Here is a 20,233-nt window from a genome sequence, read left to right as displayed (position 1 = left end):
ATCATGTCCCAATTAATTTTGTTCAACGCGTTTGCCGCTTCGACAAAATTCGTCCCGTTGTCACAATATATATCAGTTGGACGTCCTCGACGATCAATGAAACGATGCAATGCCCATAAAAATGTCTTAGTTGATAAGGATGTAACTAACTCTAAATGCACAGCTCGATAGACGGCGCACGTAAACAGGCATATCCAGGCCTTTTGTTGTCCACGTAAAAACAAAGGACCTGCGAAATCAATTCCAACCGTTTCAAATGTATCACTATCTTTAACGCGTTTACACGGCAGAGGTCGTGGATCAGCTTGTATCGGTTTAGCGGAGAAACGTTTACAAACAACGCATGTGGAAATAACTTTTCTTACAGTTTCTCGCATTGACAAAACCTTTCTCTCAATTGGCACATCACTGACTGTACACCTGCGTGACACAATCTCTTGTCTTCTTTCATTATGATCAACTCAACAACTCGATGATTAGTATTGAAAGAATTGGATACAAAAAAGAAAATTCATCATTGCGTTCGTTTATCTTTGTTTTTAGTAGCAATAAACCATCAGTGTGTATAAAAGTCTGTAATGTTGCCAATTTCAGATCGTTCTTCGGCAAAAACATTTGTTGTTGTATGCAGCTTAAAAATTTTCGTTCTACATTATATACTTCTCTGTAAGTTATATATTTACTTTGCATAGATTTTTGTTTACAAGAAAATTCTTAAATTTAACCATGATCGTAAAAAATTTTATCAATTTTTGATACGATGAAAACTTGTCTATTATACTAAAATCAATTTCTCCACAAAAAATTGCTATTTGCGCTGATTTTTTCATCTTTTTGTTCATCTCATCCTCATCAGTTTCACCAGTCAAATTCGGCCAATTTTTCGAAGACTTGCGTAACCACGGCGGCCTCTCCCACCAACGCGATTCGAGCAGCTGTTTAGCTTGACATCCACGCGACGGAAGGTCAGCTGGATTTTTTGTACCGAGTTCATACCGAAACTTATACGACGATGATAATCCACGAATTTCGCGTATGCAATTCCACACAAACGTGCCCTACTGCTTATCTCGAAGTATCCATGCTAAAACAACCATCGAGCCAAACGTAAACATCAATATCTTCGTAACCCAATACCTTTAATATCTCCGCAGTTTGACGGACAGCGATCGAGGCGGCCAAGAGTTCTAATCGCAGTATAGTCGCATTTTTCGGAGCAACTCACGCCTTTGCAGCAAGCAGATGAATTTCAACACCGTTCTCGGTCTCAATGCGTAAATACGTCACTGTGTCGTACGCCATTTTACTTGCGTCCACGAAGGTATGCAACGATACTTTACCCGACTCAAGTTTTCTTGGTATTTCTATTTTGCCTAAATACGTCAATTGCTTATGCCATAATCAAAATTCCTATTTTGTTTTATCGTTGACTTAGTATCCCAATCGACTTTTAATTCGCACAACTTCTTCAATACCCACTTTGGCATCAATGCTACTGGAGAAGTAAAACCGATTGGATCAAAGACCTGATGTGCTGCTGAGAGAACTATACGTTTCGTTATTTCGTCGTTAAATTCGCCGAACAACGAAGGGTTGATCAACAAGGTATCGCGAGACTTATTGAATAAAATTCCGAGTACTTGAGTAATTTCTTTTTCAGCACCGTCGTTCGTGTACTCCCACCCTCTAAGTTCAAGTCCGCCTTTTGCCGTTATTTCTTTAGCATCTTTGATAAAAGAACTTAACTCGTCAGCTGTTCGAACACTCGTGACACAATTGTGAACATAAAAGGATTTCGCTAATTTGTCGATATTTTCTTTCGACCACAAATCTGGAAAACATTTGCGTACCGTGTGCGACAAATGATATTCTATAACAGCCATCAATAAAAAGGACTACACGTGAGACCTTACGCTACACATCTATGTCGAAAAATTGTCAACTGATTATTCAAAAACCATAGAAAGCGTAAATAGTTTCGATCTTTCTCGTTGATTCCGATCTGTAAGAAGGCTTTACAAATATCCGCAATCACGCCAATTTCATTTTCACGAAATCTCAATAAAGCGTCTGGAATTAATTCTATCAAATTTGGTCCCTTCTCTAAACATTTATTTAAAGCAGGAAACCCCTTTTCGCTGGAAGAAGCATCGAAAACGGATCGAACTGGCGTAGTACTACCTGGTTTTACAACTGGACGGTGAGGTAAACAGTGAGAGAAATCATCAAGTTCATTTTTGGGTACAGGTTTGATGATGCCTTGATCGAGCCATTTCATCAAAACATCATCATACTCATCATACAAATTATTCTTTTAAAGTTTTTTCACAGTATTGTCTAATCTACTTTTACATAAATCTAAATTAGTAGAGACTGGTGCGTGGTCATCAACCCAAGGCAAATCAACACTGTACTTATTATTTTCAAAACAAACAGTCTTGATAAAATTTTCTTCGATCATTATTTCTCGCTCAAACTCGTCATTCTTTTCGATCGGATCTTTTATCCCTAAGACGTCTAAATTCCACAAATCAGATATTTTTGCTTCGCTCACGAACATTGATATAGCGTTTAACGCACAATCCTTTCTCTCACTACTTGGAAGTTTACCCATAACAACCCAACCTAAATTTGACTCAAAAGCCGTCAAACCGTTTTGTAAATCATACTTATTACCAGTAAAAAGTTTTCCAGCGACGTCGGCGCCAATCAAGACATCAATCGAATTGTTACTATATGCAGAGTTGTTTCCAAGTCAGAGAGAGAAATTTTGTTCCTTTTCAATTCATCTATCCAATTAGCACGTGAAATTCGTGGAATATCCGAGCAAATAACTTTTTCGTTTATAACTTGAAAATTGCAAGCGTTATTACTTTCAGGACTTTTCTTCCGTATCAAATACACATCATGCTCTTGAGAGCTCAAGTTCGCGCCACCAAACAGTGCATGAGTCACTTAACGTTTACCAATAGACTCGTAACCTAACGACTTGGCAACATCAGAACGAATGTATGATCTCTGCAAGCCTTGATCAATAACTACGCGTGCAACCTTTTCTTTCGTCTCGGAATACAATATAACACGCAGTGTTTGTAAATAAACGTCAGGTGAACTACAAAAACACGCGAGATTTTGCTCTGGACGCTTGCTTTTCTCGGACTTATCACTCTTCAGCGGTTTCGCGCTATTCGACTCTTTGTTTAAATCTGGGCAAACAAGAATAGAATGACGATTACCGCACCACGCGCATGTTATTTTCACTTGGCATTTATTTGAGCGATGATTCGGTATCAAACATTTGAAACAGCAATTATTTTCTTTGATTAGTTTTTTCCTACTATCAAACGAAATTTTTCTAGCGTTCTCGCAACTCGAATTACCGTGATTTTCATCGCAAAATATCCACTTCGTACCTTTGTGTTCACTTGAAAAGAACGCGCTGGCAGTAGCTACTTCCTTCGATGACGTCACCTTGCTTTCTTTCTGCTTGCTATCCTTCGTCTTCTCTTTTTTCTCTTCCGTTGGTAATGCGGAATGGTTGATGGCTAAGTTGATTCTTTCTTCGTTTGTAACCTCAATTTTCAAAAATTCCAACAACTTCGTCAAACGGTCGGAAACCAGAGCTCCTTGCGTGTCGTTGTCGTTGGCTGTCACTGAATTCAACGGCGAGCGTTGCCACGTTCTAAGAACTTCTTCAGGCAGTGAAGATTCCACGAGCGGATATAGCATTGTTGCGCAATTGTCCGTTTTAACACCCAATGTATCAAGAGCACGAATATGAGCTGATAACTTGTCGTAAATTGATGCAATATCTAATTGGTCTTCTTCCTTTTTCGTGGCGTTTTGTATTGTCAAAGTCAACAATTCTCTAGTGTAGAATTTGATCAATAAATCGTCTCGTCCGTAACGACTCTTGAGACTCTCAAACGCAGGATCGTAGTTCTGCGCTGTTGTCGGATATCCATCAACAATACCAAATGCTTTTGAACCTGGTTGCATCATTCTCTTCAAGTACTCAAGTTTCACTTCCTTTGAAAGATTCGCGTCTTCGTGATATTTTCGAAAAAATAACCAAAACTGAAGCCACTTGTCAACTCCTCCTGAGTATTTCGGCACATCTATCGTAGGGTGTTTGTACGGTTTGTCGAAGTTTTGTACTGCATGATTTTCACGCACTTCACTGGTTGGTGCCTGTGATGCACTGATTTCGTTTAAGTACTTCACTTTAGCTTTTAAAAACTTCTTCTTGTATTCATCGTGAGCTTCGATCTCTTGCACGATCTCGTCGTCTTCCGTTTCGTTCGCACCAGACAACAAATCAACGAACTTTGAGTTTGCTATTTCTAGCTCTTGCATTCTTGTTTTGAGCAACTGTAACGCGACCCTCCAAGCATTGGCAGTGACCGTAGCATTATTGCATTTAGCAATAAATGCATTGAGACACTTCGTAAATAAAGTACGTTGTACAGTTCTTTGCCTCTTCGCGCCGTCCCTTTGAGGTTAGTCGATCGTGAACAAAGAACTTTCGATAAATCTCACTCCCGCGTCCTGTCATGGTCACCAGATTTTTTAAATAGAAGGAAGGGGAGTAGTAGAGGTAAATAAATTGTTAAAACTCACTGTATTATTTTACAAATACGTAATTTTAATGAGCTTAAACGGAGCACGCCGCATGTATGCGTGTTACACCAGTGGCGTCTCTCTCTAGACTAACTCGTCCACACACGCTCTCTCACATTCGACACATCACGCGACTATATAATTCGCAGAAAAATTTTTATTTGCATCGACCTGACGAAATGCCATTTCACACAGAAGAGGAGAGTGAAGGAGAGCCACTACAGTACGAGTATACAGTGAATGAGTCGCTCATTGACAGTACTTTTAAATGTAATTAAACAGACAAAAGCCGAATTTTTCGATTACGCCGCCAATAATGAGCTCTTCGAAGGAAATAGTAATAGCTTATTGTGATAAGCCACAAACGTCAAATAGTACAAGAACACAAAACGTGGAAGAAGAAGAACGTAATCCTACGCAACACATGCAATTATATCCTGGCGTTTTGAACTGTAGCCTGTAACGCTAAAGAATAAGTAAGAAGCTAAGTTAACGGATAGGTTAAAATACAGCTATTTATTGTATGATATAAGTGCAATGGTACATTATATGAGCCTAATCCTTATTTTTTATGCCATAGTTTTGATATTCCAAAAGTCTTATAAGACGGTATTCCGTATGACTTTGTATTTTTGTGTAGTCTTGCATTATTGACATGGATAGTGATTTAAACAAATTCTAATGATAATAACATGATGCGAATGTAAGGAAGAAGCCTAATTTTCATGGATAGAGCTTTTGTCTTGGTTATCAAAAGATTTTATGAGAGCTTGTTATGTTTCTATTTTCTGTAAAACAAAATCGTTGTCGTAAAAACTTTTGACGTGCAAATATAGTATGGTCCAAATGATTCTTAATTATCATAGACATGAATAATACAAAAAAAATATCTCAATAATTACAAACCCATTTCCAATGTATTTCTATTCTGGCCCATGTTTGTGTCCCCCATTTTTTCACATATACCCTTAAAATAAGGCTCATTTTGCGTACAGTACCATATGCGTATAAGAATAAATTGTTAACAATGGTTTTAGTTGCAGTGGATCAAGAAATAATGTGGCAGATGCGGGAGTTTGTCCCGATTGGCTCTGCCATATTTAGTACAGATACACATACTGTCCTAATCAACTAATCACTGACTCAGAATCTTATATCTCTGCGATTTATAAGTTCAAGTGAAATACATCGATATGTATGAGTAATGTAAGTAATATACATAAATATACAGTTTATGTGTTAGAGCCCTGTTAGGCCACCTGCCATACTGTATCTTGATCCATTGTTGTCTTAGTGGAGGTAACAACGATTCTATCCTCGTAATATATGACGCTGCAAGGAAAAAAGTCTAATCTCAAGAGTGTGCTTCAGAAAATTTTGATTTTTTTTTTTAGAGTAAAAACGGGATATTTATTTTAAATTAATTTATATGAGAATAATTCTACCATAAACGGTCTCTTTCATGTCGCAGTCAATAACAACATCGTGTAAAAAGATCCATTAGTTTTCAATTCAAGGAAGGGTACCGTTAGAATTAGCTAAATTAGCGTTACTGGCTTGGGTTTCACTCGAAAATTTACAGTTTTGACGTCACCTGTAACAACCAACAAAAATTTTATCGAAGATTTGGATGATGTTTAACTTGTGCATTAATAATAGTCAAATTGGCACAGTATTCGCTCAAAATATTTGAATCAGAAGAATTTTGAATAGAGGAAGTGATATTGAAATATTTTCCTGTAATAACCAACAAAAATTTTATGTAAGATTTGGATGATGTTTAACTTGTGGGATCAAAATATGACAAATTAAATATTTTAACGGAAAACATTCTAAATAATGTACGCAATTAGATTATGGCGTTCCAATATACAGGCTTAGTGTTCTACAGAGGTCAAGGATGTTTGAGAAATTTCTCTGATTTTTCCATTCTAGTAAGCCAGTGCTATAAGCTTGAGAATATGTAAATTTAATATCCCCAAGATAAAACTAAGTAAGACCCTGCAATGCTGAGGAATGTCATGTATTTTTTCGAAGGTTTGGCTATCGACTTGAGAGGTGGTGAGTTAGAATATCACTATTTTTAACATGACATGCGTATTTTTTACAAAAAAAAGGAGATGAATAAATGGATAACGTAAACATTAAATTTTTAAGATTATATTTAGGTATAATTAGAGAAGGCCTTACACAACATACATTATATTTGAAAATTCATGCTATTTCAATGCTTACACAAAATTAAAATACATCTGAAGAACATATAATGGTACAAGATTGAAAATTAGAAAACTATTCTCATACAATATTGAGAAAGAATATAAATTATTTATTTTACGAATAGCACTACACACTCACAACTCTGTAACAATATTTTTTTTTGTACAGAAAACAATTTCCATTTACGTTAGCTTTTTCTACAACCATCAATAAATTTCAAAGTCAAAGTTTCGATTTCTTAAGATTGTACCTTAAAAAAATTATTATTTTTCAATAGATGATTGTATGTTACAGTGTCAAAGTAAACAGATCAAAAAAATTTTTTGTTTAAAACTAAGTTCTTCAAAATGGAGAAAAACTGCGTCAGTTGAGTGAAAGCTGAAGAAGTAAGGGGAGCAAACACTTTCTAAAAATTTATACATCTATATATTATGAGAAAATATATATATACATGTATACCGTCCTTTAATAAATAAGATATTTGTCTCTTAACAACATTAAAAGGACAATTTATGTCTTTAAATACATTTTTTGCTGCAAAATACACCCCACATTCCTCTACAAACCAACCATATGTTATTCCTGGTTCCTTCACCCAATCTCACAGCCTTTTTCTTCTCTCCTTAATTAAAGAAAACGACGTGTTATGTAGTACTGACTTGAGGCGATTATCTCTAATACCTCTTAGCCCCCACAACAATTTCTTTTTTTTTTAGATAAAGCTGCTTCTTGGCCCACCCACAGCTCTTCTTCAGTCTCCTCTCCACCCTTTTATGTATTACAGTAAATTACACAGTTTTACTAACAAAAATATTTGACTGATTTATGTACAAATACTTCTAATGTCAACACGTTACCAGACATATTATTTTTATCAATAATCACGTCTCAGCTTCATCTGAGATTTACTGAAAAGAGCACTCAAGTATTTTATCACGTTACGTAAAATATTTTCAGTTTATTAATACTTAAAAATTCTTCAGTAACTCTTGACATTTCTTGGAACCCAAAAATTCTCATTAAAGAAATTTTTGTTTGGAATACATGCAGTTTTAGTGTAAATAATATACTATGAAAAAGTAAATAAACTTATTAACACACACTAACTCATCTTATAATATAAGGAAAAGGCTCTTTGTTAAAGTTGTAGGGATTTATTTTTTATAAAAATTTGAGCTTCTGTCTCATTATATTGCTATCATGTTGAAAGATAACTATTTACTTCATCTTTAAGCTTGCACTCAATGAACATATATTAAAAATTTATTTTCAATGATAAAACAATGAAAATAATAACAAAGTTTAATTAGCTTTTAACTTACATTTTAATCACTGTAAAGTTTTATTACTCAATAACTTTACACTATTACTCATTTTATCTGATAGGTGAAGTATCATAGGCTAATTTTTTAGAGAAATAAAAAGTGGGGCTCTTGAATCAAAGAGTTACTCATTCACCTTAAATATTTTAATCCATCATAAAATTTATCAACTTTAAACACCTATGTAATTGAAAAAATATAACAATATGTTTTATTTTTAGTAATTAAAAGTATGACCTACGTTTTCTATTTCTAAGAAATTTTTAAGCTTATTCACAATATACATGAATTTGGGATTTTTGCATCTAGATAACGCAACATAATATTGTCTATAAATAAATAAAGGTTTTCTCAAATATAAACTCAATTTATAAAAATCTTGCCTTGTGACGTATTAGTAGTCATAGAAAAGTGAAACTCATTTATGTACTTTTTTATGGTAAGTCTGTCAGCCACTATCTTATAGAGCACGTTTATGTAAGATTTTTGTACTCTGTTGTACGGAATATTCTTGAGGATACTGGGAAAATAAGGTAAGTTTTTTTGCTTATTTGTAAAATTTAATAGCTATCGGAAAACTAGCTCGTGATCCCACTAGTTTATATACATACACTAGTAGAGCTTCACTTCTTTGTGACTATCTTGCGCCAACTCCTACAAATAGAATAGTTAAAAATAAAAATATTGCATCTACATTATAATATCTTCATTGCATTATACAATCAAGCATTTTCATGAAAAATGGTGAAACAAATTTAACTTGAACATTTAGAACTTACGAATACAGTAGAATCTGTATAAATACATTTTGAAATAATAGATACAAGTCACAAAATTAATTTTATGTACTAATTTGTATACGTTATTTTCAACTATTTTTTTTTAACATAAATATTCTGTATTATTATTATCTATCCTGTACTTTCTCAAAACCACTAGTAGCTTTCTTCAGTATGTTCTATATTTAAGTAACACTTACATTTTGTTTTTCATCAGCATTTAAAGCATTTAAATTAATTTTCTTATATACAATCATTGCATTGCTGAAATCAAATAAAAAGATTTTGCAGTCATTGAAACATGTTGATATACTTGAAACTTTTATGTTTAATTTAAAAATTTTGGAATCTGTTTTTCACTTTTGTAAAAAAAATTCAAAAAAAATAATAACCTTTTTCCTTAATTATCATACTGTATTTTCCAATTAACATTAAAAAAAAAGCACAAATTGACAAACATTGATTAAAAGTTAGAAGTTGCGTAATAATATTACTTACCGAACCTTTAAAGAAACTGCGATCATCATGGGTTTTGTAAAAATAAAGTTCAATAATGCTACGTTTTCACTTAAATCATTTTTTCGATGTATTTAATTTTAAAAAACCTAGAAGATATGAAAAGTCGAGAAAATTACACAAATTGTTTTACAGAATGATTTAATATAAATAGTAAATATCAAAAAATCTTACGTACAAATAAAATTCTCGAATCAGCAGATATATGTTGACCTTTATTTAGCATATAAATGCTGAAAATTAATATTTGAAGCAACACAAAAACAGTAAAGAAGTAACATTTTATGAATAAATTTCTTCTATAATATTCATTCAAATAAGTAGTCACTACAAAAATGTTATCAAGTTATTAAACAAAATAATTAAACTTTAATCATAGAGGGTACTTGATGATCTGTTAATAGATTTTTATCATGAACACGAATTTTTTTTTATTTACAAAGAAAAAAAGACATTTCTGGCTTGGACTGGCATTGCATTTATTGAACATTCAAAAAGTATGGCTAGCCAAGGAACTCTTTATTTATCTTTAGACTTGAACAGCAGTAAAATCATATCATAAGGATTAAAGTCAGAGAAAAAGAAGAAAGAAAAAGTGGATTTAATTATATGGGATTAGGCCTCTATGATTACACAAAAAAGCTTTGAAAGTAATGGGTACGATTTACAAAGATCTATCTCATACGAAATCTTCCTTTAGAAATAAATTAAAAGCTTAAGGTAGGGATTATTTCTAAATACTACCATTGTAGAAAGATGTTAATGGAGCATGACGATTAAAGAAACTTTTGAATCATTATTATAGTGATCCTAATGCTATTTATATTTACTGAAGTAACAGACAAGTCTTAAATCTATCATTAAAAATTAAAGATAGAAAGAAAAACGTTGTATGTCCTATAAAATTAAGAAACAAAAGATATTTTTCAATGTGGTTGTCTCTTAATGATAATTTACGAAAAATGCATTTCTTGATATGAATAGTTCTCTGGTTTTTTATGTCAAATATAATGTTATGCCTTATATTTTTATTATGCTCTGTCATTTGTTACATTTAGAATATTACATAACATAAGCTTTTCTGTTCATTTTAGAACAATGTTTACATTCATCAGTCATAAAATAATATTTTTATTTTAAGAGGTAAGTTAATCTCAAAACAAACTTTATAAAACTAATTTTTCTCCTTTTTAAATCAACAATATGCCCCAATATAAATCATTTTCTTCGGAAACGGATTCGTTAACTTCTTATTGCTATGTCTTGCATATGTGCTTAATTAATTATATGCTTATATAATTCTCCACCATTGAAAATTTTTTTAATTAATCGATATTTCAAAGTAATTAAATTATTGATAATTTACGCTATTAATCAAACAATCTTTGAGGCTAGCTGTAACTATAAAACGAGTTATTAAAGTACTAATGTAATAAATTCTCTTCACCAAACCAAGCGTAAGGAATTTTGAAACCCCTGACAAAAGGAAAGATGCCTCATAAATGTGGCAGTGAAACATTATCTGACGTTAATTTTACTGATAAGGTGAGTAAATAAATACATACATATACATGTCAGAGCATATGCATAGGGATATAAGAATAAAGCGTGTGAGAGAGCAGCTGATGTGTGATCAGAGTAAAGAGATATTGCTGCATATGGGCCACGTCTGACCTTGTCTTGTCACCTTACAAAATTGGCTCATACACTCAGCAAGGCGTCCCCACAGAATAAGCCGTGGTGGAAGAGTCCCCCTGCCCAGACTTTTAACCTAAACCCTGACTACTTCTAAAAACTTGAATATAAGATCTCGTATACTACAGGTATGAAAAACAATAGCTATGTGAGCTAACCCTTTTTCTCCAGCCAAACAGTCTGGCTTTTAATTCCCATTTTTTCTTTTTTTTTTTGTTTTTTCTTTTTAATCAGCACTATTTCAATAAGATAATTCTTGTATTGAAAAAAGGGTTTTCTTTCTGTGTGCATAAATTCATAGGTGCATGATTTATGTTACTAGTGATTATAATCTCAACAAAGCTAACGCACAAATTACTTTTTTTATTAAAAATTGGTCATAACTGTTTTTTTGTTCTTTGAACCATAAAGCACATAAAATAGAATACCATGTTTATACACGTACACATTTTTATATGTTATGTTTCAACACCAAACTGAAACTTTTCCAATTTTTTTTATATAAAGAAGTAATGTTAAGATGAGGTCAGTAAAATATGAACCAAAATATTAGATGGTCATCAAAAGAAGTCAAGCCATACTATTAAATGAGTTAAGTGTCAAATGAATGAAATCATTCAACATATGATTGCATTAACACTTACAAATAAAGTATAGTTACATTAATTAAATATTAAAAAATTACTTTTCAAAGTGTCTTGATCTTTAACAATGTAAAAAATAGATAATGTTTGCCTGAAAAAACTAAAATGAAAGATTTGTTAGAAAATAGTTGAAAGCTTGCTTTTTTATCATTATTTTTTTTTATTTATTTTAAAATTGTCGATTTCAAATAATTTTTTACTTTTAAAGCGACAGTAACTGCTGTATAGAAATGCTTTTGTAAATGACCTGTGAACATTTTGTTTAAGCCGTTATTATGAAAATTTCATAATATTGAGGGTTTGGGTGAAACATAGGCAAAATCAGGCTACAGCATAATTTATTTTATTTCGAGGCCTCTAACGAAATTTGCAACGATTTGCTGGGCTCTGGCCAACAATAATTGAAAACTTACATTGAATTACTTATAATAATGTTACATTTTTGCATTAATAATAGTCAAATTGGCACAGTATTCGCTCAAAATATTTGAATCAGAAGAATTTTGAATAGAGGTAGTGATATTGAAATATTTTCTGTATTTTATGATTTTTTTAGGAAATTTGTTGTCTTTCTGTTCTTCTTATCTTGCATGTTAATTTAAATAAATTAACCCAAGCCTAATGAAAAAACTACAGAAACGCAGTTATTTAATATAAATTTTCGTGTTTGGAGAAATATATTTTTTTTTTTATTGGAACAACAAGGAGATATCTAAAGATGTAATTATTAAGACCATAAGAAACTAGTATGCATTTTTTTACTGTTTATTATCGAGTGATTTTTAGTTTCATTTCAAGCAATAATTTTTGAATTTAACAAAACAATGACACGATATTTACGGGTACAATTATTGGAGCGTAAGAAATTAACAGAAATGTTTTTACTGTATAATATAAGGTAGTTTTCACTCTCACTAGAAAAATAATAAAAGATCGCAATTTAAAATCGTTTTAAGGAACACTATATACATTTAAGTAAGTAATTAATTATGAAGTGATGCAAAAAAATCTTCAAATATTTTGGGTACATACTGTACTGATTTTATCATTATAACTATGGCCTCCTCAGTACGAGATTAGTTAGAATTAAAAATTTTAAGTAAATAAACAAACAAACAAAAAAAATTAAGCTTTCCACTATTTTTGAATAAATTTTTCGTTTTAATTTTTTTCAAACAAAAATTAACTATTTCTTACATTTACAATGATAAAAAATTTTGAGAAGTAACTTTCAAATGTTTGAGTATTTTAATTACACTATAATCTTAACTATTAATTTAATAATAGGTTAAATGATTCTATTTATTTGATGCTCAACTCATTTAATAGTATGGCTTGACTTACTTTAATAGACATCAAATTTTTTGGTTTTCATTTAACTGACCGTATCTTAACATTACTTTTTTACATAAAAAATTTGTAAAAATTTTGAATGGGCTTTAAAACAATAATCATGTAAATGTATAGTTGCATAAACATAGTATTTTTTTTATGTGTACTATGGTTCAAAGAACCAAAAAATAATTAAGAGCAATTTTTAACAAAAATAGTAATTTATAAGCGAGATTTGTTAAAATTATGCCTAATAATGACATAAATGATGCACCTACACTGAGAAAGGAGTGGGAGAGCAAAACTCTTTCGAAGAAGCTCTGCTTTACCACACAGTAGGGCTACTCATCTCCACTCAAGTGGGGCAGCTGCTGTCCCACAGCGAGAGACTAGATCCCCCCTTGCGGTGCATACAAAATCTCACTTGGCGAGACTGCAACTGTCTCCTATGTGGCTATTTCACTGACAGTGCGATTTTGTCCACCCAGTGGGACGCCACAGCTCCCACTCATGCAGGATACAAGCGATCCTTCGAGTGTGAAATACCTGGTGTACCGTAAGTGGCGCTTCATACGCCCTACAACTATGAGAACATAACCTCACTACCGCTGGTACATCACCGCTCCCACTTCTTTCTCAGTGTAAAAATTTATGTACACAAAAAGAAAACTTTTTTTTAATGTAAGAATTATCTTATTTAAATTGTGCTAATTAAAGAGAAAAAAAAGAATAAATAAATAAACGGGTATCGAAAGTCAGTCTGTTTGACTGGAGTAAAAAAGTTAGCCCACGTAGGTATCGTCGTTGATACCTGTAGTATGCAAGATCTCATTTTGAAGTTGCCAGAAGTACTCGTTCTGTGGGGACGCCTTGCTGAGTGTATCAGCCAATCGTGTAAGGTGACAATACTAGAACAGATGGGGCCCATATGCAGTGAACTATCTCTACTCTAATAATGCTGCAACTTACACACCAGTGTGTGCGCAGGCGTACACACGTGTACTCGTACACCGGTATTTAGATCATTCGAACAAAAACGGTACTTTTCACGTCCTTGTTAATTACAACGTCATGCAAAGGGATATTGATTTGAAATTTTTTTTAACAGTTAGTAGATGTTTTGGGCTGAAGGCAAAACTTGTTTCAGATCATCAAAAAGTATTTCTTTACTGTGAGAGTCTATGAAGGGAATAATCTAGCATTCTAGTTCGTGTCTCACCCATTAATTCGCAGTTATGACAACGCTTGGAGGCAAAATACGGATTTTTATCCATTCTATGACATAAACATTTGAAGATGTTTGCATAAGCGATATTTTTATACATTAAAGACAATAAAGAAAAGTTATGTCCAAGACTTAGATAGTGTATAAGTTGTAGAGCTAAAATCTAAAAAAAATTAACATTTTTATCGAAAAATGTTTTTACAACTGCATGCAATTTAATTTTTGCCTTTCAGTTTGAAAGTGTTCGATTTAACAACAATTAAGGAAAGTGGAAAATAATTTTTTTTAATTTTCCACCCTGATAAGTCAGTTGTACAGACTGAATTTGTAAATCCATTCTTCCCTAAATAAAATCCAAGAGCCCATTACTGTAAGAAATCTGATGTTATTTTGTCAGGAAATAGATTAATTATTGACTTGGAACATAGCTAGTTAGCTATTTTGTACATGATATAAGGGCAATGGGAAAGTTTAATCAGCATTTCATAAGCTCTGTAAGCAAAGTTCGCGCTGAAATTTTTCATTTGCACAGCCCACTTCTAACTGGTAAAGCATTTAAGGGATGTTCGAATGTCCAAAACTCAAAGCTTAAAGTGCAAGCTTAAAGCTCAAAGACACAGTGCACAAAGCTTAAAAAAATCGAATCTAAATACCTTATCCCCGATTACCAAGTTTGCTCAAGATTTTTTTACGCTATTTAGTATAAAACAAGCTTTGTGACTAATCCTAAGTCAATAACCTCAGTTAACCAAATGCCGTTAATAGTATTTCAAGCACCTGACTAACAGTAACTCTATGTGCCTGCTATTTATAGTTTTATTTATTTACTTAATAAACAAAATACCAAATCACTAATCTTTAATAACCCAATTTATTTGCTTGTTTAGATTTTTGTTTATTTCCTAAATAAACAGAATCTCAAATCTCTTAACCCCCATAACCCAATGGGCTCTGTTGAATGACTATGACTATCATTTATCCTTGCCTTTAATTTAGAAGTGAAGGTTGTGGACTATAGTCTTACGCTCTTTTACAGGTTGCGGGATCAGGAGACAGTCCAACAATTTATCTGTTTATAAAAAAAAACGAGAGAAAATTTTATAAAATACTTGTTTACTTACTTGTGTGTACTTTTGACTACTTCCTAAATCAACAGAATCCAAAAAAAACAATTCTTAATAATCTAGTGCGCTTTTTTATCTTTACTTTGGCTCATTTTCCAAGTAAACAAAATTTTAAACCACTAACTCCTAACAATCAATTGCTTTCTTTTGTCTGTACTTTTGATTATTTTCTAAATTAATAAGATTCTAAGCAGCTGATCCCCATATTTAGAAAAAAAATTACTATATTTTTAAGGAAAGCTAAGACATACTTGCAGTATTATGAAAATTACCATGGTGTACAGTAAAACCAGATAATTTAAAATTTGTTTATTCTACATACTTATTTTAACATGATTTAAAAATAATATTAATGCTGGAGTAAGAGAAAAAAAACTATTCATATTATATTACGCCAGAAATGAATATGTATTTATCAAAAAATGAACATGCATAGTTTTTATTTATACAGATATTTTTTTTCTTTAGGTTTCATACATTGATGTGTTTTAAAAATGTTTTTATTTTGAAAAACTTCTGTACTGACCAGGAATTGAAATTTTGTCCTTCGGCTTCCAAATATGGCTCTGTAACCACTAGACTTCTGTATATTTTGTCTGACTTAGCATCGATATAGTTCATGTCAGAATGTGTAGTGCTTATGATACACACAATAAAATAGAAAATCAATGAATTTTTTGTAGTCTACGGTATTGACCCCTGATAACTAGTTGATTCGAAATTATTTGTCTGCTTGTATCGACTTTTAACCCTTATGAATTAGTAAATATGTTTCTTATAATATTTACATTAGTTAACTTGTAAATTTAAAACTCAATAGGCATGTAAATTTTTAAACATCATATAAAATGACTTTCGAATATAGTTATTTTCACTATAATGAATAGCAGCGCAGTGTAATTGGAAATTGAAATGTGTCATGTAATAAATTCTACTTCAGACCGAGGGACATTTCAACTTGATTGCAATAAAATTTACCATGCTGTATAGCAAAAATTATATTATCACGGTTTTTACTTTGTAAGACAGAAATTTATATTATGCTGTGTAAAAATTTTTTAAGAACTGCTACATAGTAACAATGATAATTTAAAATATTATGAGAGTTATCATAAACGTTATTCTTTGCATTATTAGTCGATTGTGTCTCAGTTTTCCTAAAAATATGGTAATTTTAATTAAAGTTATAATATTTTTTCAGCACCAATGTTCTCAGTGCAATTACGTTATACGCTCGGATACGTGGATATATTATTGATTGTAATATTGAAACTCAACTTGATAATGTCTGGAGTTCTGACGTACTTGCATTCCTACACTCAAAAGCTTCTCCTTATGAATTGATATGAATTGAGGGAAAGTAAAACAACTATATAAGTACAATTTAAAACGAATTGAAATAAAAATTAAATTAACAAAATCACATATAATCAGAGGTTAAGCTACGGTACACGCTATAAACATATGAAAATTATTAGTAAGCAAGATCATGTCGTGTGTTGGCTCAGTTGGATAAACATATTGTTCCAGACCCAAAGATTATTAGTTTAAAACTTTATGCCAACATCATTTTCTTTGATGTTTCATTTGGTATTTGAGGATGTTTGTATATTTATGAATTTATAAATCATTATTTACAGGAAGTATGCATGGGTAAAAATCTTTGAATCTAGAACAATATGTTTATCCAACTGAGCAAACATACGATATAATCTTGCTTACTATTAACTTTTAGGTATTAATAGTGTGACCCGTGGCCTAATCTTTAATTGTGTCTGATTTTGTTAATTAAATTTTAAGATTATTAAGTCAAAACTATTTGCTGAACTTTTTTTTTCTTGGCTTTTTTATTTTGTACTCAAAAATATTTATATATTCATCAATTTAAAAATTGTTATTTACGAAAAAAATGCGTGCATAAAAATATTGCTTTAGCAACCCAATACGCAGGGCTTGCTTTTTTATTAAATGTTCTTATAAACCCTAATTTGAAGCAATTTATTGCAAGTTACCCATTAATCTTCGCTGCCTGCACTTTTTTCTATTTAATAAATAAAAAAATTTCAAGCAGCAAATATCCAGTAACTAGACGCACTAGCTTGTCTTTACGCTTTTTTTTTAGTTAATAAATAATACATCAAGCATGCAATAACCAGTTATCTAATGCACATACTTGTTTGTGCTTTTATTTATTTAAAATGTATTTTACATTGTAAGAATATGTTTCAATATACATTAATTCGAAGCACACGATTACTTCCCTTTTTTATTAATTTACTAAGTATTTTACATTTTAAGAATATGTTTCAATATCAATAAATTCCAAGCACACGATTGCTTTCCTTTTTTATTAATTTTTTAAGTATTTTACATTTTAAGGATATGTTTTAATATAAATTAATTCTAAGCACACGATTTTTTACCTTTTTTATTAATTTACTAAGTATTTTACATTTTAAGAGCGTAGTCTAGTGTCAAGTAATCTGAAGCGCTAGCTTAGCCACGCTTGTATTTATCTACTAAGTTTTTAAACTTGCGAGCCTTATCCTAAGTATTTTAAAGCACTTGCTTGTATGCGCTTTACATTTATTATGTTGTATTCCACAACCCAGAAGAGTATTTTAATGCTCAGAAATCTAGTATTAGTAGGATAATAACCAAAATAATCGAAATAATAACACTGGAATTGCATTATAAGTTTAACATTTCATATTAGAACTGTTGTGTTAATTATTGATAAAATGTTATTATTGATAAGACAGATTTCTGCAATACCACAGAGGTACTGTTTATGTCGCATTAGATTTTTATTAAAATTATTGTGTTTTTGCTTAAGTATCAAAAACCATAAAGTTTTAATGCAAACTATTACAACTTACTTGTTTCCTTATGACACACACACTTATTTATTTTTCAAACTTATTTATAAAGGTAACTTTGGAATAATTTAAAAAAAGACATCTTTGAAAATTTGAAAAAAATATCTACTTCGAAAAATTTATCAAAACGTCGCACATAAGAAGAATTTTAAAATAATAAGTTTATTATCGTATAACATTATATTCATTATCAGGTTCAATAAGTATTAAGAAACCATTTCAAAATTCAGTGATCTAAAGACATTGAGGAATGATCAATAACAATGTGTTAAGTTTATGTCTTCTAATTGAATTCTCAAAAAGAGGAAAAAAGTTCTGCTATGATTCTCAAACATTGGTTAAAAAGACCTATAATGAACAACTTGTGCAACTTGAAGCACACAAGTGGGTGAAGCCCCACTAGCATATATATATATATATATATATATATATATATATTTCAGTAGGGATCAATCACTGCACGCTTTAGGTGCCAAACCCATATATATACATTATGATCCACCACATAGACTTTGAGGTAGGAGGCAAAGGGTTTGAAATAAACGAGTTTTCTTTCAATTAAAAAGCATGCATTGTGAAGTAAATAATAATAATAATAATAATAATAATAATAATAATAATAGTAACAATAATAATAGTAACAATAATAATAATAACTATAATGATAATAACAATAGTAAAAATAATATTAATAATAATAACAAAGGTATAATAAATACACTTTTCATCAGTTACGTATAGCTTTTATAAAAAAAAATCAGCTTTAGTTGGTCTGTGGTAAGCAATAAGGAACAGTTCATAAGAGGAGTTAATGAAATATAATTGTTTTACTTATTAAAAAATTAATTCAGCATAGAACTTGGAACATTTATACAATATTCACTATTATTTATCAGTTTTTTTTTCACTTATGTTTTTGTAATTAGTATAAAGATTCTATTATGTTGATGAGTATACATTAACATTCAATCTTTCTTTTCAAAATAAGTTAATTCGTATCCTGAAAAAAGTAAGAAAATTATGTATCTTCTAATACTCTGATTGCTGATAATCATCCCCATGGTATTAAATTTTTTTATTTACTTTTTTATCAGCTCTATTAAAATACCCTTTTCATGCATTTTTTATTCTAAATTTTCTTTCGCAACGAATGTAAAATTTGTTGTGCTCCAAGTTAAGTATATGTAAATAAAGCCGCAAACGTATTACTTTTTTAAGTTTCTAGTTAACGTTTTTTTTTTAACGTACGTCTTGTCTTCTACATGGCAAGTATAATGTTTTTCTTATAAATATATCTGATACACTACTCTCAAAAATTTGTTGTTATTTTTTTTCTATAAATTTTAAATTTGTTTGTCGTTCCAAACACATACACGCAACATTCACACTTTAGTTAGCTCATTGACCAGAAATTGTCAAATAAATAGTTAAAACTTGAATTTTTTTTCCTTAGTATTTTTATAACGTTGGCAGCTGAATGTTCGAAATTTTCAAAACTTCCTGATAGACCCACTCTTTTGCACTGTCTTCGCTCTTTACTACTCCTATCCATCCGCACAAACAGTACCAAAAAGGAAAGGCATTTGACGTTTTTTATCGCCTTCGAGAAGAAACTGTTTTGAAGAAGTAACACCCACATGCAGTGCACTTTTATTGCTCCAGATAAAAATTTCTGTGAGAACCTGGACGCTGCAAATACGCCAACTTATGGAGAAATTTCAAGATGAGACAAACGTCAAATGTTGTTTTTAGTCAAATAAAAACGAAACCATACACCTCATCGGCTATTGTCTCATCCTTACTCCCGTACTAAAATAAGCAACCCCATGCCACTACCACCATGTACAACTAAACAGCCTTTTTTTTCTCTTTCCTTT

General features: G+C 31.2%; 1 protein-coding gene across 3 annotated transcripts in view; it reads left to right on the top strand.

The window, feature by feature from the left end:
* Nucleotides 1-20,233, top strand: part of LOC106644202 (uncharacterized) — a 728,649-nt gene that overhangs the window by 263,643 nt on the left and 444,773 nt on the right. The window lies entirely within an intron of this gene.

This window comes from Copidosoma floridanum, unplaced genomic scaffold, assembly GCF_036245765.1.
Source record: "Copidosoma floridanum isolate Cflo_tuat_1 unplaced genomic scaffold, Cflo_Japanese_pri ptg000020l, whole genome shotgun sequence".
Lineage (NCBI taxonomy): Eukaryota > Metazoa > Arthropoda > Insecta > Hymenoptera > Encyrtidae > Copidosoma > Copidosoma floridanum.
This window is presented reverse-complemented; position numbering and strand designations above follow the sequence as displayed.